We start from the raw sequence: 26846 nt of genomic DNA on the forward strand, positions 1-26846 counted from the left end.
ATATCTGCTCCCAGTTAGCCATCCACAGGAGCAAGAGATTTCTCTCTGCCCCCAAGACCTGACTGCTGCCTGTGCAGGCTCTGTCACTGGACCCAATGTGCCAGCCTCACTGTAACTAGGCCAGCACTGGGAAATCCTTATGGCACTGGGAGCTCCCTGCTGGTAGAGGCTGGGGAAATTGTTCCCTGATCAGCTCCACAGCACAGAGGTGGGTGGGGAACAGGCTAGGAAGCTTGTTTGCTGCATGGCTCCATGAGTGCAGAGCTGGGTGGGGAACAAGCTGGAGAGATTTTGTGCTCGCCAAGCTGAGCGGGGAAAAAGCTTCCCAGCTTGTTCCTGACCCAGCTCCACGCTTGCAGAGCTGAGCAGGAAACAAGTTCCCCAGCCCCTGACCTGCGTGTGGGGCAGGTCCCAGCCCCATGTCTCTATTGAGCGATTCAGGCATTGGGCTTGTGAAGAGCTGTAAGGATGGGGTAGGTCCTAGCTCCCTGCCCTAATCTGCTGCAAGCTGTCCCACCAGCACATAGGTTCAGGGGGCTGGGAACTTCCCTTCCCCTGAAGCTCTTTCCAAGTCCCCTGCCCCAGATTGTGGAGCCAGAGCCAGGAGCTCCCTGCTTCTGGGGCCAACAGCAGGCAGTCCATGAGGGAAGGGTGTCATGTCCCAGTCTCAGCTGGGAGACAGCTGTCTCCTGGTCTGGTGCTCCCTGCCAGTCCCTAGACGAGTATCCAGGGGGAGCCTACAGCTTCCCCTGGTGGTAATAGGGGCCTATTGCAGGGTCCCAGTAAGAGGGAGCAGTTTGCTGCCATTAGCAGCAAATCTGCTTCTGTTTCCCTGCATGTGTAGACACCTATCTGGGAATATTTACTCGTGAGTAGTTTACTTGCAAGTAAAGTAATCCTACAGCTAATGAACATGTAGATGTGCCCACTGTGGAGCTACTTATTCTTGTGTAGACCCACCCATTGTGCTGTAGATGTGGACGTATCTTTGAGTGGGTTGTACATTGACAAGTGCATTTGGGGACAACAGAGAAGCAATGCAGATAAAGGATTAAAGGATACTTCCTCATTTTAAACTACTAAAGTACCAGGATAGTGCTAAGGTCCAACAGGAGGCTGAAATTTAAATAACAGTCAGTCAGTAACTTTTATTTTGGTTGAACCATATAAAATCTGAATAAAGAGATGGATAAACTCATGATTCTGAGGATATTTTTGGAGAGATGATCATACTTTTTTCTGATGTGTCTCTTCTTTTTTGCTCTTCCATCAGTACATTAGGAATACATTAGTCATTTCACAGGATCCCTATACAATGCCTATGAAAGTGGTGACAGGTGCTGGACCCATGCCACATTTAGTTATGGAGAACACAGAAGAATGCAAAATTGAACTAGCAGTGCTGCTCAATCTTAAGATCTTAAGAAGTGGCCTTTGTGAGTCTCTTACATCCTGGCTGTGTTCTTCTTGTTGCCATAGGCTTGCTTTTATCTTCCTCCTCCTTGTCTAAATGGTTTGAGTGATTATTGATTATTTTTCATCACAACTATTTTTTGGGGAAAAAAGCAAACACGGATTTCAATTAAAATGTTTTATGAAAAGCCATCTCTACAGAAAAAAAATTGTCAAAATTCCCCTGAATTTTCAGTACTTGGAGAAAAACTTTCTGGAGAAATGTTTAAAAGGAAAAAAAAATGTCAATTTTTCCCAGAAATAAAACATCACAGCTCTGCTAATGGCAATGTAAGCACTGTTCCTCTCTTTATACTGAGGAAGTTCAGGAATGAACATTGTACTTATTCATCACTTATACCTTGAACATCTAAGCAAGGTCCATTACCTGTTAGGTCTAATAGTTTCATAGTTTCATAGTTGGTAGGGTCAGAAGGGACCTGAGCAGATCATCAAGTCTGACCCCCTGCCATGGCAGGAAAAAGTACTGGAGTCAAACAACCCCAGCAAGGTGTACATCTAGCCTCCTCTTAAAGACCCCCAGAGTAGGAGCCAGTACCACTTTGCTTGGAAGTTGGTTCCAGATCCTAGCTGCCCCAACAGTGAAGTAGCGCCTCTTGATATCTAGCCTAAATCTACCCTCTGCCAGCTTGTGACCGTTATTTCTAGTCACTCCTGGTAGCATTTGGGGGAACAGGGACTCCCCCCCAAAGCCTGCTTCTAACCATAGAAGCAAAATTTATATAGATGGGAAACTTCTACTTTTCCCCTCTTTTATTTTAGCTTGACTTTTTTGACAAACTTTTTGATATATATGGTAATTTGAACATAACTGGTGTGGAACTGAAAGGGTATGGTTAGCAAAGGATACTGAGCATACAAGCTGTATTATACAGGGCTCAGAGATGTAATGAGTCCGATTATATTAATATTATATAGTGGCTTAGACATACAGCTGACTTTCTCAGGGATAGATGTACTATTTTCATTTGTTAGATCTGAAGTTTCAGAGCTGAGGTGCTTTAGCTTCTTGCAGAAAGAGAGATTGGTGGCATGTCTGGAATTTATCTTCTGAGTTAACTCTCCAGTGTGGTGAAGAATTTGACTGGACTCTGCCAAGGTTCAGCAACATCATGTGAGAAAATTTGTATTTAAGTTGCTAGAGTTGAATCCTGTTACAATCTGTGAATTCTCTAGCAGGCACTGTAATGGGCAGTAGGTTGACTTCCAATGAATCACTGTACTTTGAACTACAGCTGGTTCCTGGTAATATACCCCCCTCCCCCAAGCAACATCAGAAGAGCATTATTTGGAATGGCCAGGCATTTCTGAGTGGCCACAACCTGGCTGACCATAGGGCATTGTTTTGACTGAGTATTATTATTAAGAAACAATGGGATGTGGAAAGCATACTTTAAACTTCCCAGTTCATTAAATCATTCTCTATGTTAATTCCACAATCCCAGTGCAAAAAACTCAAAAATAAAAACCCAGCAACAGAAAAACCAACCCCTTCCCACCCCCAGACAAACCAACAAATATATATTTTTGTAACCAGACATGTATTTACCATTGGCTAGATGTGGATTAGTAAACTAGGCACCTAAATAGGACGCTGGAAGGATTGTTAGAAGCCTAAGTCACAAAAATTGACTCCGAATACCGCTGATCCAATACCTACAAAATTACTTAGGTGGCCAAATTATTTTCAGGGCCAGATTCTGTTCAGTTATTGAAAATAGATTCTATCTCAACATTTTCCTCTATCCTGTTCAAGTCCTGACACTCAATCTACTTTTTATAGGTCTATTTTTTGTATCACACCACCGTCTTGCTCCTAAGACTGAATCACAAAAACTTACAAGAAGGATAGGGACCCAATCACCTTGTGCATTAATTATTTTTCAGGTAGTAGAGCATAGACCAATAGTTAGGCCCCTACTATTATGCCTAAGAAGTGCAATCTAGTTGTCAACAGCCATGTCTACATGAGACACTGACTGTACATTTGTAACTGTGCAGCAATTTATGCGCAAGTACTAAATTACTGCACAGTGGTATGCCCAAATAGCTTCTTGGTGATGATGTCTGCACAGTAGCTTGTCACTACTATGCAGTAGTGTTGCATCACCCTTCATGTCATGCAATGCTAATGAACAGTAGTAACAAGCTACTACACAGTCAGCATCTCATGCAGACATGGCCACTGCCTACACATTTGACTGCAAAGATTTTCAGGCACCTAATTGTAGGTTTCTGGACATGCATGGAAGTTCTACAGTCTAAACAGTTAGGAACTGTCTGTTGAAATCTAAAATTAAGGTGAAAAAATACATGCAGTCTGCCTTAGTCACAAAAGAAGCCTAATCTATAAGGTGCAAGTAGAGGACACATTAACACCCACCACACCTGAATTAAGCACAAAGGACAGCAGCTGCTTTCATTCAAAATCATGATTGAATGAGGAGTTTAGTAGATAAATCACTTCCCTACGCTTCTTGGACATCCTCAGACACTTATCTCTTATTTCCCAGGAAGGTGCTTTAACCAGTAGGCATTAATAGTTTTCTAAGGGTTAGAGCATTCAACTAGGAAAGGGGGAGAAGTGTGTTCTGAGCCTGTTCCAGGACTCTTAATGTATTTTATTCTAGACAATAAATAAAAACAAGAAATTTTCCTGAGACCAGGAACCATTCCCCTGTCTCAGCTGATTACCCCAACCACTATGCTATGAACGGAGGCATCCTGTTACTTTCTTTTCTTCTAGTCCCATAGGTCTTGCATTCTTGGCTGCACAAGCAGTTCAACTTCAACCAGAGAGCAGAACAGGAAAGAATGCACCTCCTCTACCCAAACTGTTGAAGGGTGATTCAATAACCAGTGCAAGGTCAGCTTCTCCCAAGAATATTCTTGGCCTCCAAAGTAATAAAACTGGAGCAGCCCCTGGATCGCTGACCATTTATGCATGGGCTGTGCATGGAGATGCTATCCTGCTCTTCATCTTGTTTCTTCTAACATCTCCAAAATTGTTTTTTCTCCCCAAAAAGGTTATTCAGTCTGGCAAAGGAGCCACAAAATTGAATGGCTAATTAGTGAATACTGGGAATGGCTAATAAAATATACATGTTTGGGTATGAAGGGTAATAAAATATTCATTATTGGATTTGCTATAAAAACTTAAAATTACATCAAAACTCTTTGCTCTTTTGGTAATGTTGGTTCCAAGGGCAAGAAGGTCATAGTCATTTCTAATTTTGAGTATAAGTTACAATGAACAAAGTGAAAAAATATATACATATACATACATATGCATGCGTGTTCACATACACCCCCCCTTTTATTATTAAAATAAGTAGAAGACTGGAAAAAAGACACACTTTTTTAGTTCCCATGTGCTGTGTAACTTTTCCCTGAAGCTGACTTTGGATTTCTGGGATGCATACTGAAAATATTTGCTGAGTAATTATTAGCATATCTTCAAAATGGGCCAGACTTTGTTGCTCAATGGACTCATTGTATTATGTGTGGACACACATTCCTGCCCTGTTCATCAAGTTTGTAGTCATGTGGGCCCTGAGAAAACAGAGTTGCTTGTCACCTCTAATACTTTAAAAGATGCACACATGGTCACTTATTTAATATCCTCGTTGTAATTGAGTGCATATTATTTACAAGGAAACATGAGTCATCTGAACAGAATCTACCTCAGACAAAATTCAGAAAGCATCACACGAAATGCACATAAGCTTACAAAGCCAAATATTAGACCGACAGACAGCTAGCTAGATTAGATTGAATAATACTTACTTTGAAAAGCAAATAGCTTTCACCTGAATTTTAATGATCAGAGTCAATTTAATTACATATACATGAGATAATTGAAGTATTTTATACAGTTTCTTGTTGCTCATCATTTTAATAAGCAAAAGTTATTTTAACTATGCAAATTAAGTGTGGTTAAATACAATCAATTTAAAATGTGACAAAAGAATCAGTATTGTTTAATTTTTACCCACTGACTAATCTTTTGTTAAAAATTGGGATAATAGAAATCATTCAAAGCATATTCATTCTCATAACCCTGCACAACATTGCTTAGTTGGAATTTACGTTTAGTTAAAACATAGAGAAAAGGAATGCATTATTATTAATAGTAGTAGCAGTAATGTTAGTACTATTATTAATGCTATTGTTGTTGTTGTAAATACTGGTTAAATATAAGAATTATATGCAATGTTTATCAGTATTCATGTTACAGAATCTGGCTAAAAGTACAAAAATAGCCTTTAGTATACAGAACAAGGTTAAATATGGTAAGCAATCTGGCACGGTAAAAACGACTAAATTAATGACCATTGAAACAGCTTAAAATCAAAAAAGATATGTATTGAGTGATATTAAATTATTAATATATTGTATATCACCTAAGACATATGACTAGAATTAAGCAATGCAGTTGTGTGTGTGTGTGCATATGTGTGCACATATATGTAAATAGCTAGAAAGCAGTGACAACATGTGTATACTCCTACAAACACACACACACATACACATACATACATACATATACATACATATATTATATATATATGTATAATGTAATAATATATAATACGTATATCTATGTCTATATACACCGTTGGCTTTATTATAGATATTTAATTTTAATATAAATGCTGTTTTTGTCATCTTAATATTTTTTTTCCATACTGTTTCTTGTGGCAAATGGAATTTGCTATGTAACTGGAACAAACAATGAGAAGTTGGCACAGAAGCCACAAGCCAGATTTGAGACATAGGGAGCTACAAATTGGTGTGATTAAATGTAAGCTTGTAGGAAAATACTATTTTTTGTTTGTTTTCATGTGATGGGAATGATAGTATTCAATAGCTGAGAATATAGTAATGTCTCCTTTTAGCAGTCATTTTTTATTTTTGATAAATGTAAACGTTGGGAGTTTTATAAAGTGAAATTGTGGCCTGTGACTTTTATATATTAATGGAAATAACAAAAGTAAAAAATGAACTTAGGGGGTTTTGTTTTGTTTTCGTCTCTATTCCTTCTGTTCTTCATCCAAACCATCTTTCCATGGCTTTTCTTTTCCAGTTTTAACTTTCTTCTTAACTTTCCACTTAATGTATCTTGCAGTTTATTGTACCTTAAACTCTTTGACTTTTCTTCTTATATTAGTCTTCTGCTTGCCACAGTTTATTTTACTTATTACCTTATGTCACTTAGGCCTTACTGACAAAAAGATTTCCCCCAGCTATAAAAGTCAAGCAAAACTACAGGCTGACTCTAAAGTGACACACCTAGAGAGGTGGACTTTATTCCATTTTGTTATTGTTAAAGTAGTTTTTATTCCTTTATCTTTGGTTCATTTATCTAACCACTTACTATGACACTTCATAACATGAGAGCAGCAGTTTAAAGCTGCAATCTAGTAAGAATATTTTAAAGGTTAAATTTTGATTTCTTTGGCTAAATGAATGGTAGCTAGCATTCAAAGGACTTCCTGCCACAATTTGGCTACAATCCGGTAAAATGGAGCCAAGATTTTTTCATACTGGAAATTATAATTAGATGCTAATTACATTCCACTAATTACATTTGAGTAGGCACCCAAGGATGATTCATGTTTAATAATTCTGCAGGCATCCTCCCCATGACACATTTTTCCAGATTCTTTATACGTTGTCATTGTCACTAATGTGCATAGCTGTCTCGAACATGAGCTGTTACAATTAATCATTAAACTAGAGGTTTTTTTAGGAAGTTGGCAAATTCTTATTGTTCTGTATGAAAAATGTTATGTGTGATATCTAATAATAGTACAAAAATGCTAGGAACTGGTGAATTTTCATGTTGATCTTTAGATCTAGCATCAGTTGTATAGAACATACCAAACTGAGAATTATGCTGAAAAATCAAGGAAGGGCAAGAAAATTAGCTGGTTTAAATCAGAAAGGTCCTAAATCAACCACTGTTTTCTGTTTTTAGTTTGAAAGTGTCTGTGCTTCTCACAATTACTGATTTTTATTCATGTATTTATTTATTTTTGTGATATACTAAGAAACACCCCCCAAAACTAATCTAATTACTGAGCCCGATGTCCAGAAAATCCACACTTAGTCTATGACTATGGACAGGCATTCATTTTTAGAGGTAAGAGTTTCTGTGAAGGGTAGAAAAATAGTTTGGGAGTTGGAACATACAGGTGGTCCAGTCCCCTGGTTGGAGAATTATGTAGGTGAGCTCTCCAGCCATGAGACATTAGAAGGTTGCTCTTTGGGTCACCCCTCACCGGTAGAGGTGACTGCTGATTGATAACTTTGCCTGGGAAAGAGTCAGGCTATCACTGGGCAGTTGTATAGGTGGAGGCGCAGGTATGTAGGGCAGGGACAGCCTCCCTGAGCCTGGTTCCTTGCCCTGCTAGCTTTTAAATCAGTACCCTGTTGCCTATGGTGTAGAAAAATTACTGAACTGACATTTAAATGCTGAACCCTTGAAGAACAGAAAGCTTGAAGAGCCAATGCTGTTAAACCAGGGGGAGACCTGTGCACACATCTCAACATGTTCTGCAGACTCTCTCAGTCTTGCTGGAGATGGATGGCAGCAGTGCATAAGGCAGCCTTGATTGGCTGACCCAGACTGCTCAGACTCAGCCTGTGTCTCCCAAAAACACAATTCAGGTTTGTGAAGGGGGCAAGTTCTACCCTCTGCTCAGCTGAAGAAACAAAGTCTAGTGAGTGATACCTTCTCCCTGAGGTGGGAGAGAGGCGTCAAAAAGGAGCAAAGCACTCTGGGACATTACAGAACTCTGCTTTGGCTTTTCTCGGAAAAGAATATGTGAAGATATTCAGTCTCCTAGGGGGAAAAAACAACTAAACTTTCCTGGGAATGATTAAACTTAGTTGTTGCGGGTTATTTTTATCCTGGAACAGCCTTTTTTCCAATATTCCTGAATATTCCTGGCATTCAGGAGAAATTGAATATCTGTCCATATATTCAGCTATATGTACAGATATTCAGTACATATCTACTTATGTACACTGCAGTAGAATGGTCCTCAGCTCTTCTGCCAGTCAGCTGATTAGTGCAATGGGGGAATTTTTGAAGGCAAGAGCTCTAGCTTGGGTGAGCTCACCCTTGGGTGAGCTCAGTGTTTTCCCTTCCTCCTTCTCCTTTGAGGGAAGGTAAGAGGAGTAGAGGACTGTGAAATATTGGTTTCCTCTCTGCCCTGAGGGAAGTGTACATCTATTCAACTTTGGTTGGAAGGGTGGGACAACTCATGATCTAGTTCTCTTATGCAACAAATCCTTTGAACAGCTGTATGCTTTCTTTTTTGTTTTGGGAGGAAGGTTTTTCTCCAGGAACATATGCTGTGCTGATTGGTGACTTCAACCAGACTTTTCTAGAATGGGTATTTATTATATATATCTTGAATAAATAAAAAATATAGTAAGGTTACATTAGCTGACCACCCAACACTGCCTTAGAAAAGACTCCTGTCCCATAATACTTCCAAATGAATGTTATCATCGCAGCCATTATTTATGGGGTTCAGATTAGTAATCCTCATACGGTTGGTTAAGATATAGTATGGTCCAAAGGCTGCTTAAGCATCTTATATTAAACAGATATTGGGTAAAATGCATGAGAAGTCCTTGCAGTAGGGATGAAGCACAAGAATGCTCTACCAACCCTGAGTTAAGCATCCTAACCTTTTTGGTTAGAGAGTCATGCTTATGCTTGTGTATTCTTACTCTCTTTTTCTCTCTGGTCAGTGAATCATGAATTCTTGTTCAAAAGCAGGATTTGGAGAATGCCCTCTTTCCCGACACATACAAAAGCTTCTAACTTAGGGATCCTATACATCTGCAGGAAAGCTGATCTGACACGTTGTAATTATGTGATAAATCAACTCTATAGGACTGTGGTAATTACCATGCCCCAGCAGACTCTAGCATCATGTGTAGCAGCGTCCCTGTGCTAAAAAAATGGCTGTGGGGTTCTTTCAACTAAAACCTGTTCCACAAGCTTCAGTTCAAAGTACCCCACTGCCATTTTTGTTGGGACACTGATATATGTGATGCTCTGGTTCCTTTTAATTAGGGTGGCTGTCAGTGCTGGGCTAATTAAAGCACCCCCACTGTCTCCACTTCCATCTCCTGAAGCATATCTGTAAAAGCCCTTAGTGATTAACAGGGATCAGGTTTTTTTCCTCATAAAAAAAATCCCCAATTTTCGGATTAAAAAAGTAACCCAAAATCTAGATTTGTCCATGATTAAAATGAAACACCACTATAGATATATCTATATATATCCGTGGTGATTAAGGCACTTTCCTCAGGATTGGGGGAAGGGATTTGAACGAGGTGAGAATCCAGATCTCGCAGTTCCTTTGTGATGGCTCAAAGCTGTTAGATAAGGTGGGAGCACCACTTCCTCTTCTCAAGTTTTAAAAGAAAAGAATAAGCCCCTGCACTGTTTTTGAAAGAGAAGGGGCATAACTACTTGGCTTTAGGTGACAGTTCTGAGATATGAATTTTGTGGATGTAAATGCCTCCTAGAAAAGCTCTAGATTGGGGTGAATTTAAGAATCATCTTTTTTTAAAAGAGTTTTCCTATTGAGACCCTGATCAACATGCTTTTTTTTTGTGGACACCGTTCTGAGGTACCCAAATCTTGTTATGTACCTAGAAAGCAAAAGTGTATAAGGCTGTGTCCTGATTTCTGTTATTTAAGGCAGGTACCTGATAGCACTACAAGTCTCATTGTGGTGGAACCCAAATCCTTTTTTTCCATCTTGACATGAGTTTTGAAAGATATTTTGTGATATTTAAAGTCACTCTTACACAAAAACTCACACATTACTTCTCTTTCTCCCTGGTTTTTAACATGGAGTGACAAAATGGGTAGTAATTCTTCCACAAAATATCACCACTCTAGTTTTGGTTTAATTAAAAAAAAGTGGGGGGTGGAAGAAGGATGGTGGGTTTTTTTTTCAACTTCTAGGACTAGATTCGGCTCTGAAATCATTGTTCAAATGACTACAAATGAAAATCACCAGGAACCCAGTTGTAAGAACCAGAGCAAGACATTTGAGTTGTCTGAGAGATGGGATGAAATCATAGGTATTTATGCAGAATTTGCAGCTGCAAAGGGGAAAAGATGATGTTAGTATTTATTTTTACTATGCAGTATGTATTAATCATGCTGACTCAAAATGGAAACCCTGATGAAAATTTTAAGCAGAAAAGTGTGGAACGGAGATGATTATTTTTATTTGAATCAGGGGAACTCTGAACACAGGTGCAGCAAGGTATAAGGAAGACATTATTAGTAGTATTATTAGCAGTATTATTATTGTTATTATTATTATTTGCATTTATTAGAAAGAAAGAGGGATATACATCTACAACTGGAAGGGAAAACTTACACTAAAAAGAGAGAATTATTAGTTCAACATAACAGGTTATTCAAGTACAAGTCAAGAGACAATGATAAGATTCTACAACTAGAGGTTCAAGGGAAAAACAAATGTGAGAATAGAATTATATAGACATTTATTTCAGATGATTCATATCTCCAAATGAATCAAATAACTTAGAAGTAGGACTGATATTTTAACTGTCTTCTTGTGTATGTTCATAGTCAGGTTTTTTTACAACCCATTCTGTTCCATCACAAGTAAACTTGGAATCTTTGCCCTGATTTTCTGCAGATATATATTATCCCGTGTCTGTCACTTTTAAAGTTCCCACTAAAGTTTAATAACGCTTGATGGGAAGATAATCAAAAGAAAAATCCTATTTTTTTCAATGGGCAGTAAATCATGTTCATAACCTTAAAAACAATAATTTAGTTGAACTATTTGTTTTGTTTGTTTTGGTTTGTTTTTTTCCAAGAGTCTGTGTGCGCTCAAAACTCTAACTGAGCTCAAAGGGACATTAACATTCATTAACATTCCTTCAATATGCATTATTTTGCTTGAAGAGGCCAAAGAGTAATATGCTAAGCTTAAACATATCTATTTTCATTAGATTGCAGTAAAATATCAAAGTTAAACTTTTTTTGCACTTTTTTTCTTGACATAGTAGAATGAAAGTTTTCATTTCAAGATATCTGGTTAAAATTCCCCATCTAGATTGGTAATGATGAAAAGTTGTTATATTCTCCTATTCGTGTTTAGTTCAGATTGCAAGTCTGTGTTCTCTGGGATGATGACCAAAGAATATAAATTCTATTCAATTAACATTTATTACAGACAGCTTGTGACTGCATAAATTTCTAGTGTGCATTAAAATAGTTATTTTTTCTTCATCTCTTTTTACTGCTTCACCTTAATTATGTTAAAACCACTTTTCTAAAATCTAAATTTATCAGTAGGAATAAAGCTAGGTTTAGTATGCCCTAAACATTTGATTATTTAAGGTAATGAAATAAAGTATAGTACACCAAAACAGACTCATATGGAAATTAAGTGCTGCAGGCTCTTTCTTGTGAAAGGAACCCTAATAAGTCAATGATGTCATATGAGTCACTGTTTTCAAGATTCACTTAGAGGTAAAACACTGAAGTTTGGAAACAGGATTTTTCCTACTGGTATGTTAATTTTGAGTTAATTATCCATTGATACAAATATCAAATGTGTATGCATAGCATTTAATGCTTTAATCTGCATTTAGGCACCTAGCTCAAACAGTAGATGTATAAAGTGGGATTTATATGTGTAAATATATACATAAATATTTTAATATTGGATTTAATATAAAATAGGACATGGCATACTATTGTATCAGGTGCCTAAGTTAGTTTAGGTTCTGTTCTTTAATTTGTCCATAATTTATCTAATCTGCAGAACCAAAGTCCAGACTCCACCATTATTTTTTTTTAGATAGCTTAACTAGGAGAATTTTTTAAACAAAAGCCACGGTGTTTTGAAATGTCTAACAAGGAAAACTTCAGGAAATAATACTCACTGCCAAGTCAAGAAGAGATGATTTGTTTATCCCCAGTTCAGTAAAACACATTAAGTATATGCCTTAAAGCTGAGCCTATGTTTAAATGTTTTGCTGAATTAAGGCCTTTTACTGTGCAGTTCCCTGTTTATAGGTAATAAGACAGTTACTGAACAATAAAGTGTCTTCTCATTCCAAGCTCATTTTTCCTGACCTCTAATTCTCTGTTCAAAGCAGTTCAGAACCATACAGGATGAAATCTTTTGCATATGTAAAAGGCCAGAAGCCCATTAATTTCCACTGAACTCTATAGTTCATAGAAGTGGAAGTTGTGGCCCACTGATTTATTTTGGCAAAGAAAAGTTGCTCCATTTTTTTTGGCAGTAAAGATGCTCTACAATCACCAGTTACTAAATCTTTAGAAGAACAGAAAAGGTACTCTGAGGATACATCCATAGACCAGGAATCCAGATAATTCAAAGCCAAATCAACTACAAATTCAGAGCTCTCTGACCTATAATACCTGTTCGGTAAGCAACAGGTTCAGTGCCTATATATAGAGAGAATTCTATCAGCACTCAAGTTGGTAGTAAATGATTCTTTTCCATTAGGCTTTACATTTTGAGTTGGTAAAAAGGTAAGTACGATTTTCAACAGATGTCTCAAAAATTCAAATGAAATGTAAAATCTTAATTTTTCTAACAAACACTTTTTTGTTTTATTTTGGAGGGCAGAAAACAACTCTTCCTTTAAATTTTTGCTAAAGGATAAGAAGGGATCATGAAGGAGTGTTTTTAAAATGAAATAAATCAATTAATAGAATTATAATAGCAAAAAATCATATTAGTCAAAACAGCATTTTTCATAAAAAAGAAATAGTAATATTAGAAGTATCGTGCTAAAAATCCCATGTCCCTGTCTGAATTTTTTGTTTAGGTCAAAAATCTCCAATTGAGTAAATCTCAAGCTTTTTGTGTAATATATCTATTTCAACAATTATTTTCAGGAAGGTGCCTCAAGTCTAAGATAGAATTTCTTGCCAGAGAGAAACTGACACCTTGAAATAGACCAAATCTCAGTTGTTTAGATACTAATGTAGGTTGTTGGGGTGCTTGTACATGTGAGGGGATTTAGTTCCTCTAAATTGAAATGGTAAGTTTTTGATTTGTGGGTTTTTAATGGTGATCCACCATTTCAATTTAGGGGCTTATGTCACTGTGACAGAACAATGATGGCCCACCGTCAGCTCAGCCCCTGTAGCTGCAGGTAGGCTCTGCTGGGGGGAAAAAAGTGATGAGGGCCCTGATCCCATTTTTTTTTCCTGGGTGGAGCCTGCCTGCCTCTCCTGTAGCTGGAGGGGACAAGATGCCAGCACCACCTGATTTGTGGGGGGCCCTTGAGCTTCCCTCTGAGGCTACAGCACCCCCTAGGAAGCACCCACCCAATAGCAGCCTCCCAGGTGGCCCTGGGGGTACCACCATCATGGAGGGAAGGACTGGGGCCCATCCACACCAGGAGGACTGCTGGCACCTCCCCTGGCTCTGGGAGAGGCAGGCAGGCTCCACAGGGGAAGGATTGTGCCCCTTTGGGGGTTTGTTTTATTTTTGGCAGAACCTGCCCACATGAACTGCCTCGCAATTGTGCAGCTCCTGAGCTGTGGGGGTATACGGTGTTTCACTCCATGGAGGCAGCACCCCACAGGCCCACCTGGGAGGGGTGCTAGCGGGGTGGGTCCCTGTCACCTTCTCCAGCCACCAGCACACCCAGCTTGCCCCTTGGACAGCACAAAGAGGTGGCAGGAGGGTAGTTGGTGTGTGCTGGTGGCCACAGAAGGTAGCAGGGATGGTGCATGGGGTGTTTGAATCCTAGTTGTACTCAGGAAAGCTCAAATTTGGAAGGTTTCCAGCATCCTATGCACTGTCTCTGCCACCTTCCCACCTCCTATGACCACCCAGGAATGGGCTAGCTTGCCCCTGGGGCAGTGTGGGAAGGTGGCAGGAAGACAGCCACGTGTGCTGCCAACTGGAGAAGGCAGTGGGGATGGCGTGGGGCACTGGAGTCCCTCCAAGCCTGAGCTTCCCCAAGCACATCGGGGCTCCCAGCACCCCATGCACCATTACTGACACCTTCTCAAGCCACCAGCAAACCCAGCTGCCCTCCTGCTACCTCCTGCTACCTCCCCATGCTGGCCCAGGGTCAAGCTGGGTGTCCTGGTAGCTGGAAAAGATGATGGGGACAGTGCACAGGGAGCAGAAAGCTCAGTAATGCTAGGGGAAGCTCAGACTCAGTGGGATTCCAGCAGCCTATGCACTATCCCTGTTGCCTTCTCCAGCTGCTAGACATGTACTTGTGCACAATTGTTTTTATCAACAAGGAACAATTTGTTCCAATCAAATTAAAATATGTCAGAGGTGGTCAAATTTGCCACGCTCACATACATTTTTACACAAAAAAAAATCATGCATCTGTACATGATGCCGCCACTGTTAAACAAATGATGATTTCTCATCATTTTTTGTCACAAATACATGGCACCACCATCATGTGTACAAGCATCTTTGGAGACCAGGGTATATTGAGTCCCTTAGCAGAAACATAAGACAATATAGTGCTCAGTATTGCAGTGTATAGTATAGAGATGCCTAGTCACTGTATAGAAATCACATATCAAAATTAGCCTTCCCAAAAATTGCATGACAAGTGGTAGGTACCTAAGAGTGGGGTCTCATAAGCCAAAATGTGAAACAAAGAAAGAGGTATATCTTAAATTCCACCCTTCTCCAAATTATGTACGTCTTATGGTAGGATGTAAAAAGGTTCTTCTCCTTTATGGTACTCACATGCCTGTATTCTCAATGCAGTGCCTTAGAGTTTTCTTTAAAAAAAAATAGGATAGGTGAATGTTTATATTTCCAAGAGATTATTGGAGGATGCATGCAGTCCTTTTATCTAATAACTCAGTGCTTCAAGCACTCTCATTTTGCCTTTTGAAATCATTATTCTGCACATATCTTACTGTAGAACTTTTTTGCCTCTTTAGTTTACATCTGGAACTCCATATAAAGCATTCTCTGTTTGAAGGGTACTCTAAAAAGTATTAAATTACTACTTAGGCACAGAAAACCATGTGCTCAAAAACTGTTATGGATGACATGGTTTAAGTCATAATTGAGGTACATACAGTAGTTGTACAAACATTAGAAGCCAACAGTGACTGCATTCAGAGATTTTCTAGTGTCAGAGAAGCCTATGTTTATTTCTCTGTCTTTGTGTGAACAAAATTTTGGCTCTTTTAAAGTACTCAGGAAAGGGCATGGAAACGTTTGCTTTATGTAATTGCCATTTCCAGAAGCAAGCACTTAAATCCTTTTTTTTCTTTTCTTTCCCAAACGCCAATTATTTACTTATAGAAAGTGCTAGATTGACAACATTCAAAACTGGCCTCCTCCATCTACTAAGCAGATTGGTGGAAGTAAACTGAAGTGACCACTGTCTCCTACCATTCACTCTTGCTAACAGGAGTACTAACAGTGGGGAGTTTTTGTGATCTGTATACTTATCCATAAAGGTTTGGACCAAGTGTATGTGGTCCAGTTGCCTCCAAATAAAGTTATATATGTTGCAAGGAAATCCATGGTCAAAGACTAAACTTGCAATAACTTATTCTGTTGAAACTTTAAAAAAAATTAACATTTTTAATGGTATTTATTACTATCAATATGACCCAAATTTAAACTACTTACATAGATGTGAAAGATCTCAGTTTATATATTCTTTTTTTTTTCAGTTGGCCCAGGCCTTAACAGAAAACTAAAAAACAGCTATAGAACTGAAACTTGTAGCAGAGGCTGGGGAGTGGCCCCTGCTGGGCACCTGCAGGAGAGGCTAGATAGTGGAAAAGGCACCCAGTTGGGCTTGGATAGTCAATGCCATTCTGACCTGCAGGCTGCAAGCCCTGAATGAAAAAAATAACCTACCCGGCCAGGTCTGGGAGCACCATGCTTCCTGGCACACTGCGGGAAGCTGCCAAGAGGCTCAAACTTCACTTGGCAGAGCCAGAGTGAGCAGCACTGCCCAGAGCTCCAGAGGAACTCCAGGGGAGGGAATTCACTCTGCAGGAGCTAGGGAAGTCAGGTTGCTAGGGAAACACTGGGCAGGGAACTCATCTGGTAGGGTCCCAGGCAGGCAGTGCTTCCCTAGTGTGCAGGGAAGAGAATGGGGGCCAAACACCTGGCCCAGGGAACATGTGGCCCAAGGGCCCATGCTGATTGACCCACTGGAAAAGCCCAGGAAGTTTAAAGGGAGAACACCAAGTACAGCTTGGCATTTGGCATGGAAGAAGAGGGGACACAGCAGCCAGAACAGGAGGAGGGTTCAGCGGCAACTGAGACCCAGCAAGCTGAAGCCTCGTGGGATGCCAGAGAGACTGCAACCCCAAGTGAGCAACCAACCCAACCTACCATCCAAATAAGTGAAGCTGGATAGCAGGATGCTTTTGGGTGGCCCACTTGCCAAGATATGGCAGCACTGGGAAAAGGAGTATCCCAGAGAGAGAGAGTAGTAAACCCTCAGGCAGGAGGGCAGGAAGGGACACCAATGGCAGCTAGCCTCAAAACGTCCTGGATAGACCCAGGTAAAGAAGGGGTTTGCCTGGAGGAACTGAGTAAAAGAGCCCACTGGCCCAGGGTAGCTGTGGATAGTGGAGCTGAAGCCCGGTGCAGACCCGGAAGTTTTTCTTTGTGTTGTTACCTAGTAATCCTGAGCTAGGGAAGTAAAGTAGGGGAAAAGCCCGATCCCTTGCACACCTGAGTTCTGATTAATCAAGCCCAAGAGTCAACACCTGAGACCCAGTAGTATCTGAATGTGAATCCTGGGACTGGCAAGCAGAGACTCCATCTCCCTAGGACTCACTGATCTTGGAGAGAAGAAAGACTACTGCAAGTAGAGTGGAGACATTGGAGGAAGAGTAACCTGCCTAGAGGGCACAGCCACAACCTTTCATGAAGCCCACAGCCAACCAGGCTGGAGAGGATCCAAGTACTTGTGTTACACATTCAATACTGACAGGAAGATATGACTTGTTACCTGAGAGGAAAGGGGCAGAGTGTAGGGGTAGTGGAGCCCTGGAGAAGACTGACCTTGCCCGTATGATCATCACCCAAGATACCCTGTAAACTCCTGAGAACTAGCTTAACATTGAAGACATGGCAGATGAGAGGGAGGAAAAAAAAAGTAGAGGTCCTTGAGATTCCAATGGCACAAGGAGCAGCAGGTAAGTCCATGAGCTGACAAACTGGATATCATTTTAAGGTTTCTTTATTTAAACCTTACAGAAAACAGAGCAAAATGGGATCAATTAAAGAACAAATTCCAACAGAAGATTTGGAACCTATCATACTGAAAGTTATGGCAGTTAATTTAAAATCTCAGGGTACCTGTAGATGTGCAGAACCTCTGCTCTGATGCACTGTAATTAAAGCATGTCAGAGCAAACTCAATTAATCGAATCTGCTGGAGTGTGCTAAATAGCACACTGCAGCAGCCTCAGCATTTTATGTTTTCAGAATCCCTCATGATTCAAAATGGTGGTGGAGGCACTTTAATAATAGCTTATCAAACAAGCTTTAGTTAAAGTGCCCCCACCACCATTTTGAAGTGCGGAACACTGAATACATGAGATGCTGTGGGCACTTTAATTACAGCGGTTCTCAGAAACTAGTGCAATTAAAGCACCTCCTGCCCACCACCATGTAAAGATGCCCTCAGCTGCCAAAATAGCATTCATGTCATTTTATATTGTCTCCAAGTTATAATTAATTATTTGCAAATTATCTTCCTATTAGATGCTCCCATTATCTCTGAAGCATACAGCATATGACCAGACCAGTTATTCCATGAAAGGAGAGAAGGCAGTGTGAGGATGTAATGATTTAGAAACTTAAAAAAAAATGTATCTCTAGCCATGCTTTTTTTAGTTAAATCTTAAAAGCTTACTATAAAATTAAAACAATGAAAGGACAAAGTTACATGACAGTGTATCTTAACTCTTCTTAACTCTAAAATGATGTAGACATCTACTTCAGAAGAAATACATGTTTGAAGCCTAATTTTTAGTTTTCCATGTATAGCAGAATTCAAAAGCCTTCATTCTTTATTCAATACCTGCAACATTTCTGTAACTATCTATCTTTTCTGTTACATTCCTATTTATAGAATATAGTCTCATAAAGATATCCAAGACATCAAGAAAATTACTTGCTGGTATAAAATGTGTCACTGTAAAAGACTACATTTAATTTCAAAGCCAAGTGATTTAATGAATAAGAATGCTGACAACCTTCAAAAATGGCCTTGTGAGCTATTTGATCTCTTGAGCTGAGGTTCTTTCCTAGACCATATGTGTACCCCTTGTGGACATGTGGCATCTTTAGATTTCTAAAAGTGGAGTCATCTAGAACCAAAAGAAAGGCTATAGGTACATGTGGTTGTTCACTGTGGTCTACATTCATGAAGCTTGTTTTAAGCTTTCTGAACATAAACTAGGAGTAGAATGTACAGCTATTTACTGCTCCTGGGAGTCACATGGAGAGCTTGGTGTAATTAATTCATGGTGGAGGAGGGGCAGGCTGTATTGAGCGATTAACAGGTCATTGGGGGAGTTGGCAGGTTGAGGGACTGTGTTGAATTTCTGTAGACATTTGCAGTTCAACTCCATGACTGATTAAGCCCAGCTCTAGGGCTGTACTATTCCCACCCTGAGACCTTAACTAGGCTATTGTTAGCTTCCCTGACTTCCCCCAGCAGGATGGGAATCGTATATTCACAAGATTTGGCTTCACACAATATCAAGTTAAGTTAGTGCACCTACTCAGGTGAAGTAACTTAGTTTCATAGTTTCTACGGTCAGAAAGGACCTGAGTAGACCATCTAGTCTGAACCCCTGCCATAGCAGGAAAGAGTTCTGCGGTCAAACAAACCCAGCAAAGTGTACATCTAGCCTCCCCTTAAAGACCCCTAGGGTAGGAGCCAGCACCACTTCTCTTGGAAGTTGGTTCCAGATCCTAGCCGCCCTGACAGTGAAGTAGTGCCTCCTGATATCTAGCCTAAATCTACCCTCTGCCAGCTTGTGACCGTTATTCCTACTCACTCCTGGCAGTGCTCGGGGGAACACGGACTCCCCCAATGCCTGCTGGTCCCCTCTGACTAGTTTGTAACAGGCCACTAGATCCCTCCTCAGCCTTCTTTTGTTGGAGGCTGAACAGGTTCAGGTCCCATAGTCTCTCTTCATAGGGCCTGCCCTGCTGCCCCCGATCATGCGAGTGGCCCTCCTCTGGACCCTCTCCATGTTGTCCACATCCCTCTTGAAATATGATGCCCAGAACTGGACACAGTACTCCAGCTGCAGACTGACCAGTGCCGCATAGAGGGGGAGGATCACCTCCTTGGACCTGCTCGAGATGCATCTGTGGATGCATGACAAGGTACGGTAGGCCTTCCTGACTGCATCCCCACACTGCTGGCCCATGTTCATCTTGGAGTCAATGATGACTCCAAGATCCTTTTCCACCTCTGTACTGACAAGAATGGAGTTCCCCAACCTGTAGATATGGTGCCAGTTGTTCCTCCCCAGGTGCATCACTTTGCACATGTTGGTGTTGAACACCATCCTATTCTCAACCGCCCACCCCTGTAACCTGTCTAGGTCTGATTGCAGCCTATTCCTCCCTTCTAGCACGCCCACATCCCCCCACATCTTAGTGTCATCAGCAAATTTAAATAGGGTGCTTTTTACCCCCTCGTCCAAGTCACTGATGAAGATATTGAACAGTGCGGACCGAGCCCTGCGGAACCCCACTGCCCACATCCATCCAAGCTGAAAATGACCCATCCACCACCACTCTCTGGGTGCAGCCCTCCAGCCAGTTGGTGACCCAATTGATTGTGTGGATGTTGACACCACAGTCCCCCAGTTTCTTAATGAGAACAGGGTGAGAGACTGTTGAAGGCCTTCTGAAAGTCCAGGAAGACTATGTCCACTGCTACCCCTGTATCTAATGACTTGATCTGATCATAGAAGGCCACCAGGTTGGTCTGACAGGACCTGCTGCTAATGAACCCATGTTGGTTGCCCCTAAGCATGATCTCCCCTGCTGGCCCCTCGTGGATATGTGCCAGAATAATTTCCTCAAAAAGCTTGCCCAGGATGGAGGTAACACTAACCTATAGTTTCCCAGGTCCTCCTTCTTCCCCTTTTTGAAGATGGGAACCACGTTGGCCCTCTTCCAATTCTCTGGCACCACACCACACCAGAGCACACCGAATGCTCATAAAGCCATGCCAGGGGTCCTGCAATGACCTCAGCCAATTCCGTCAGTACTCTAGGGTGGAGATCATCCAGACCAGCTGACTTGAATACATCTAGTCCCTCTAGAAGTTCCCTGTCTCTCCAGAACTTCCCTAACTATTTCCTCCCTAACCCTTGGCCTAGGTGTGCCTCCCCTGGGGCATGAGGGGGGCCCAGCGAGGAGGTGACTGTTCCGGTCCCTGCTTAGGAAAATGGAGGAAAAGAAATCGTTAAATATGTTGGCTTTGTTGTCTGGTGTGACGACCAAATTTCCTAACGTGTCCTGAAGGGGCCCCACATTACCCGGAACCTTCTTTTTACTCCCTATATATTTAAAAAAGGACTTCTTGTTGTCCTTAATCTGGGAAGCTAGTCCCAGTTCCATCCCTGCCTTGGCCTTCCTACATCCCCGAGCAACTGCAGTATAGTCATCCCTGGTGATCGCCCCCCCTTTCCATTGGATGTGTGCCTCCCTTTTTTCTAAGAGACATTCCCGGATGCTTTTGGTGAGCCATGGGGGCTTGTGTGCCCTCCTGCTCCCTTTGATCCATGTTGAGATTACCTCCCTTTGGGCTTGGAAGATCATCTACTTATGGAGCGACCACTCTCCTAGGACACCTGGCTCCCCTCCCCTCTGGGACCTCAGTGCTTCCCTGACTATTCTCCTTAACTCATTGAAGTCTGCCCTTCTGAAATCTACGGCTGCTGCCTTGCTGCATTCCTTTGCCACCTTGCACTGGATGGTGAATTCCAGCAGGCGATGATCACTGTCGCCCAGGTGGTTGAGCATCCGCAACCTCCTCACCAGGTCGTCTCCTGTGGCCAGCACCAGGTCCAACAAGGCATCTCCCCTGCTGGGGCTGTGCACCCCCTGGGTTAGACGGAGGTCCTCCATTCTGGCTAAGAACCTACATGAGCAGTCATATCTGGCTGACTGTTTTTCCCAGCAGATGTCCGGAAAGTTCAGATCCCCCCTGACTACCACATCCTTTGACTTTGCTACCTCCATGAGCTGACTTAAGAATTCCTGGTCGAGCTCTTCCCCTTGTTTGGGAGGTCTGTAGTAGACCCCAACCATTAAGTCTCTTTCCCCTCGACTGCCTTTTATTCTAAACCAAAGCACTTCAGAGTGCCCCTCCTCTGATTCTTTGTTAATTGATGAGGATGTGTGTTCCTCCTTAATATAGAGTGCCATGCCCCCACCTTTCCTTCCTATCCTGTCCCTCCTGTACAGCCTATAGCCCTTGATATCCAGTCATGCGTTGAGTCCCACCACATTTTAGTGATCCCCACTATGTCCGGGTTGGTGTCAGCTAGCAGCAGGGTGAGTTCCTCCTGCTTGTTTCCTATACTACAAGCGTTTGTGTAGAGGCATTTGAGGCCTCCTGTGGATGTGTGTACTGGCCGTCTACTTTCAACATCACTCTGGCCCCTGCCGCTTACCTGTGTATATATTTCGCTCATCGGTCTAGGCTGGGCTGTACTTGTGGGTGTTGCTTGGTCTGGCAATCCAATGATTCCTCCACTCTCATCTTCCCCATCCCTTAATGAGCCTAGTTTAAAGCCCACCGGAGGAGGTCTGACAACCTAGAAGAGAACACATGCTTACCTTTAGGGGAAAGGTGGAGCCCATCCCATCTGAGCATGGCTCTTGTCGTGATGTGCCTGTCATTGTTGAGGAAGCCAAAGCCCTCCTCGAGACACCATTCCTGAAGCCGCCAGTTGGTCTCTGCGATGCATGTTTCATGCCATCTTCCAGGTCCACTCACTGGTAGGATAGAAGAGAAAACCACCTGTGCAGCTATCTCCTTTACCATGCACCCCAGAGTGCGGTAGTCTGCCATCAGGTGATCAGGGCTTCCCCTGGCCACATCATTAGTACCCATATGGATTAGGACCATGGGGTAGTAATCGGTGGGCTGGATCATGGCTTGGATCATCCCCTTCATGTCCTGAATCTTTGCTCCAGTTAGGCAGTAGACCTTGTGTGTCGAGGGGTCCTGGCAACACATGGGGGCCTCTGTACCTCTCAGGATGGAGTCGCCTATAACGATCACATGACGATTGCTCCTCCTGGCCTGCTTATCTCCTTCGGCCTGCTTGGGACATGGAGAGCATGGAGTTGCCTCCTCCTCGGTTTCCTCCTCTCTTTCCTTCTCTTCCAGAGTTTCCAGGGCTTTGTACCTGTTCTCCAGCTGGACTGGAGGAACTGGTACTGCTTTATTGCGAGCAGCCCTGGTTCTGGAGGTGACCATCTGCCACTGCAGTGGAGGACACTTCCCGAGGCGCTTCTTCCTTGGGTGCACAACCCTGCAGGGAAAGATAATAGCTATCAATTTCTTCCTCTGCCTCCCTGATTCCTCTCAGCCTGCTAACCTCCTCCTAGAGCTCCCTCACCTGTGTCTCCAGGGCCCTAAGGCGGGCACCTGCAGGGCAGGTGTGGGGGTCCCCAATCCCTGCCCACCCAGGCCTTGCTGGGCAACTCTCGCAGGCAAGGGGGTGGGGGGACACCAGCCCCTCCATGGACTCTGTCTGGGTGGAGGCCTCATACAAGCCCCGGGTAGGCTGTACCCCCCCGGCAGGGGCCCTGGCAGCACTCCGTGTCAACACCATCATAGGAGTTGGTGTGTGTTTCTGGCTGAGTGCAGTGCCTTCGCCCTGTGCTAGCAGGAGTCTGCCTCCTGGCCCTTCCTGCTTGTCCACTGGCACAAACGCCAACACAAATGCCAGCGCAATCTTACACAAGGTGCCTGTTTGCACACTCTGTTTGCCTGGCTTGGGAATGCGGCTCCTTACCGGCTCAGTTAAGAGGGATCCGTGGGGGCTTCCCCTCTGGATCTGGCTCAGCTGTGTCAGTCCCTCTGCCCCACTTACCTTAGGGGGATCAGCTGCTGCTGCCCCCGCTGCTACTGTGTTTGCCTCTGCTGCTGCTGCTGCTGCATTCGCCTTTGCTCTGGGTCCAGTAAGGGGGCACACATGCATGCGGGACACATGTGTGCCTGGATCTCTCCTCTCCCCACTGCTCCTGGCTCCTGAGTGCTGGGAGCTACATCAAACTGTGGCTTTTAAAGGCCGTGGTTTGAATTTCCCACTTAGGGGGATCAGCTGCTGCTGCCTCTGCTGCTGCTGTGTTTGCCTCTGCTGCTGCTGCTGCTGCTGCTGCGTTCACCTCTGCTCTGGGTCTGGTAAGGGGGCACACGTGCACCTGGATCCCTCCTCTCCCCACTGGTCCTGGCTCCTGAGTGCCCCCCTTGAATTGGGTGCACCATTTTAAGGCCATTTAAAACCTCTGCTCACATGTACAATTGGGCATTTAGATAGGCCTAAGCTGAGTTTGTCTGATCTAACTATTATGCCTGTATGTGCTCAATGGGATCTTTTTTGCCCCCAACACTGAAGCTGGATAATGGCAGTCCTTTATTTTAGGCCATCCTTAATAGAGAGGACTTGATCCAGGTCATCTTTCATAACCCTACAGCACACCAGTCACCACAAGTCATCCATTTGTCATAGACTTCTCCATTGCTCCTTTTGTATCTTAGCCACTAATTTAGTAATTGAGAAAAAACAGCTAAATGCCAGGGGAGAAGTAGCTTCTGCCTCACAGGGAAGAGGGCCTAGGCTACAACCCAAAGTCCTCTCCCTCTCAGGCTAGAAGCCATCTCATTAAGATACACAACCCTACTTTTCTGTCTTCTTCTTGCCTCCACCTATTCCTCTCTCATAGTGGCCCAGGGATCAATTGTAAAAGGAGCACTAAAAACACCATGCCTAACATCATGTGTGCTGGCTAGAGTGCTGTAATGGGAAGCCAGAGAGATTAAGGGTCAAACCCCTTCTGGGTGAGGAAGCCCTAGAAAAATAGGTAGGCTACACTTGCAGATGAGTGACCTAGTTATTAGGGTTGTGCAAGGATTCAGATCGCGCTTCAGATCCAGTGCCGCTTCAACACTTCAGCGACCAAAGCAGCATGCCCGGAGCAAAGTGTTGTCTCATTCAAGCTGTCCAAAGCAGTTTGGAGCTTCCAAAGTGCTTCAGCAAAGCTTTGGATGCTTTGGACAAATCAGGCACTGAAAGTAAAAGTTAGAAGAAGGAGGAGGAATAGGGGAGGGATGGAGAGTGGAGGGAGGAGCAGCAGGGTGGGGAAACTGACATGTGTAGATGACCAGTGAGGATTTCTTTCTGACTGCCTTTCCCATGACAGTGTCTGGGAGGAGAAGCCTAGAAACAGCACAAAAGCCTCTGTTTGGAGGTGTGCTGTACTTTTTCCTAGCTTGTTCCCTCTCGGGAATTGTATGAGAAATGTACCCTCAAACTCAGGCATCTCAGTTTGCTTGCTTTACTCAGTAGTTGAACTTGCCTGCTTTTTGTTGTTAGAAAGGATTGGGTAGGATTTAGCTTATCTTATCTTAGCTTAGCATCTCTTAGTCCTATTGAATTAATTTCTTTTAATTTATATTTGCTTTTTTGCTTTTTTGCAAACTTTAAAAAAAGAAAGCTGTGTTTTCCCTGCCAGCATGATTCATCATTGTACAGGGAGGCACACAGATTGTACACATGCACACACATACAATATAAAGAAGAAAAATCAGATATTCATAGGAGAAGGAGACAGACAGACAGCACGCAGTTTTTACATAGCTCTTAACACTGAAGCAAACAATCAAAGATGAGGCCAGTGCATGCATGCAACAGAGGGAATAAAACACACAACACAAAAGGAGTGACACACACAGAGAGACCTTTTACAGCACAGGAAAGATTAATATGAAGCGTGCTGGAAAGGCAGGTGCCAGGTCTTCTGGCACTTGAGGGAAAGGGGGGAGGGGGAGATCTACAGCTGCAAGTCCCCCTCTCCCCTCAACACAGATGCATTCTCTTCCCAAGCAGCCATGACATCAGTGCTGCCAGTGGAAGCAAGGAGGTGGGAGCAGTGTCTGCACCTGACATCCCTACATCTGCACCACCACCCCACAGTCCAGAATTAGGCACCAGCAGTGGAATCACTGTCTCCTCCACCCCAATGTCATTTCTTGGCGTGAGCCTCCCACTGCCAGAGGAGCTGGACCTGGAACCAGGGATGCTGAGCATGCTGGCTCAAGCAATTCTAGGGACTGAGGGGGAATCAGAGTTTGTGCTCCACACACCTCACATTTCCCCTAGACCCAGGTCTCCTCTGGAAAGCAGCACGTTGGAGGAGGCTGAGGTTGTGGAGGCAAGTTGCTCAGCTGAGTCAGCTCCTCCTGCTGTAGAGCCTCAGCCTGTTGGGGCGTGGGATAAAACAGGATCCTTACCCTAAACCCAGAAGTGGGGGAGTAGTGTAGTGTAGCGTGGGAGCATTTTGAGCTGGCAGATGATCCCAGGTTTGCCATCTGCCAGCACTGCCGAAGGCACATGAGCTGTGGCAAGGATGAAAGACACTTTTCCAACACAGCGATGCTGATGCAGAGGAGGAGGCAGCACCCCCTTGCCCTTCTTTCTGCTCAGGCTCACACCAGTGTGAGTGTGCCAAAAGGGAAGTCCCCCAATCACTCCAAAGCCCCCTCCCCCCAAAGCAGAGGTAGGCCTCCCTGGAACAATGGGGGAAAGCTGCAAACAGAAGGGAGCGAGTTGCAAAGGTGAGCAAGATCACCCAGACCATTGAGGAGATGCTTGCTCTGAATAGCCAGCCCCTTTCCCTAGTTGAGTGGCCAGGGCTCAAGGTGTTCATAGCACTTCTAGTCCCATCTTACAAAGTGCCTGCATGCATCATCTTTAGCAGGATGGTGGTACCCTCTGTGTATGAGGCATGAAGGGATTACTTGAGGGAAGAGCTGTTCAAGGCAGAGATGCAGGTAGCCTTGCACTTCACCTCTGACATCTGGAGCAGCCGGGGTGGTGATCACACCTACCTCTTCCTCACAGGGCACCAATGCAATCAGTCAGGTCATCGGTTGGCTGTACTGCAAGCCAAGGTCCTGGATGAGTCCCACATGGCAAGAGAGATCACAGGGGCCATGAACCACATGGTGCAGGGGTGACTTGATGGGCAGGCTGAGCTCACCCATAGTTTCATGGTCACTGATAATGGGGCCAATATGGTGAA

The sequence above is a fragment of the Crocodylus porosus genome, unplaced genomic scaffold (genome assembly GCF_001723895.1).
Source record: "Crocodylus porosus isolate Cpor-Errol unplaced genomic scaffold, CroPor_comp1, whole genome shotgun sequence".
NCBI lineage: Eukaryota > Metazoa > Chordata > Crocodylia > Crocodylidae > Crocodylus > Crocodylus porosus.